General features: G+C 48.4%; 1 pseudogene; it reads right to left on the bottom strand.

Annotated features, from left to right (window-relative positions):
* Positions 1–320: 320 nt before the first annotated feature.
* LOC125316256 lies at positions 321–2096 on the bottom strand (annotated as a pseudogene).
* Between the last annotated feature and the right edge of the window lie 145 nt (positions 2097–2241).

The following is a 2241-nucleotide window of genomic DNA, read 5'->3' on the forward strand; positions in this document are numbered from 1 at the left end:
GAAGTTATTTCATTTTTAATTTTCAGGCTGGTTGTAGTTGAAGTATGGCTTTTGTAAAGCTTGGAGGGCTCCAACTGTCATCTTTCGACACCTCAAATATTTGAACGGCACTTGGCCTTCAACATTTTTCTTGCATCGATCTACACTAGTACCCTGAAAGCCAACAAAAAAGGAAGGAATCGAACCGAAAGGTGCATACCAAGTAAGGGCGATTAGACAGGTATACACCGAATTACTTAGTTGGAGGACGGACCAAAGCAGTACTCATCAATGTCACTAAAGAACAGAGACGAAATAGTATGGTAGGCAGAAGACAAGAAGATGACGGAGGCTCAAAATCCTTGTCATTCTTGAAATCGCAAAAGAGCCTTAATGAAAATGCAAATGACGGAAGCTACATATTTGCTTCCACAAAATGAAGCAAGTTACTGTTCGCTAAAAAAATCAAAATGGTCAAAAGACCTGGCGTAAGATCTCGACAACTCCACCCCTGCTTAGTCGACCTCCTCAATCTTTGGCCCAGCACCGCTGCCGCCAGCCGCAGGACCATCTTCATCCATGCCACCAGCACCCATGTCCGCACCAGCACCCTGGTACATCTTGGCAATAATGGGGTTGCAGATGCTCTCTAGCTCCTTCATCTTGTCTTCAAACTCGTCCGCCTCGGCCCAGCTGGTTCGAGTCCAACCATTGGATGGCTTGGTCGATGGCGTCTTCAATCTTCTTCTTGTCCCCTTCGGAGAGCTTGGCACTGATCTTCTCGTCCTTGATCGTGTTCCTCATGTTGTAGGCATAATTCTCCAGAGCATTCTTAGCATCTACCTTCTTCTTGTGCTCCTCATCCCTCAGACTTGTATTTCTCGGCTTCCTGGACCATTTCTCGATCTCTTTCCTTGGACAGCCTTCCCTTGTCATTAGTGATGGTGATCTTGTTCTTCTGACCGGTGGTCTTGTCTTCGGCAGAGACGTTCAAGATACCATTGGCATCGATGTCAAAGCAGACAGTAATTTGGGGAACGCCCCTAGGTGCCGGAGGAATACCGGAGAGCTCAAACTTGCCCAACAAATTGTTGTCCCTTGTTCTGGCTCTCTCGCCCTCGTAGACCTGGATAAGGACTCCAGGTTGGTTATCCGAGTAGGTAGAGAACACCTGCTCCTTCTTAGTGGGGATGGTGGTGTTTCTTGGGATCAACACAGTCATGACACCTCAGCAGTTTCCAGACCAAGAGAGGAGAGGGGGTCACATCCAGCAGCAATAGGTCCTGGACCTTCTCATTGCCCTCGCCACTCAAAATTGCAGCTTGAACGGCGCACCATAAGCCCACAGCTTCATCAGGGTTGATGCTCTTGCAGAGCTCCTTCCCATTGAAGAAATCCTGCAATAACTGCTGCACCTTGGGGATCCTAGTGGAACCACCCACAAGGACAACATCATCATGGACGGTGCTCTTATCCATCTTAGCATCCCTAAGAACTTCTCAACTGGTTCCATACACTTCCTGAGAGAGGTCCATGTTGAGCTCCTCAAATCTGGCACAGTGATTGTAGAGTAGAAATCCACACCCCTCTTACAAAGAGTCAATTTCGATTGTCGTCTGGGCAGTGGACGAGAGGAGTTCTCTTCGCCCTTTCACAAGATGTCCTCAATCTCCTTAGAGCCCTCCCGGATTTCCACTGATGTCCTTCTTGTGCTTCCTCTTGAACTCTTGCACAAAGTGGTTCACCATTCTGTTATCAAAGTCCTCACCACCAAGATGAGTGTCTCCAGCTGTTGCCCTTCACCTCAAAGATACCCTCCTCAATGGTTAGTAGGGACACATCAAAAGTACCGCCACCAAGATCGAAAATCAACACATTCTTCTCTCCAACACTGGTGGGCCTTCTTTATCAGACCATAAGCAATGGCCGCAGCAGTTGGCTCGTTAATTATACGCATGACATTGAGCCCTGCAATGACACCAGCATCCTTGGTGGCCTGCCTCTGGGAATCATTGAAGTAGGCAGGGACTGTGACAACTGCATTTTTAACAGTGGAGCCCCAGGAAGGCCTCAGCAATCTCACGCATCTTTGTGAGAACCATGGACAGGAAATTTCCTCGGCAGCAAACTGCTTCTCTTCACCTTTTATAGTCGACAACAATCATGGGCTTATCGCCAGGGCCAGGGATGACCTTGAAGGGCCAGTGCTTAATATCGCTCTGAACCGGGGGCGTCACTGGTACCTCCTTCCAATCAACCGCT

This window comes from Rhodamnia argentea, chromosome 8 (genome assembly GCF_020921035.1).
Source record: "Rhodamnia argentea isolate NSW1041297 chromosome 8, ASM2092103v1, whole genome shotgun sequence".
NCBI lineage: Eukaryota > Viridiplantae > Streptophyta > Magnoliopsida > Myrtales > Myrtaceae > Rhodamnia > Rhodamnia argentea.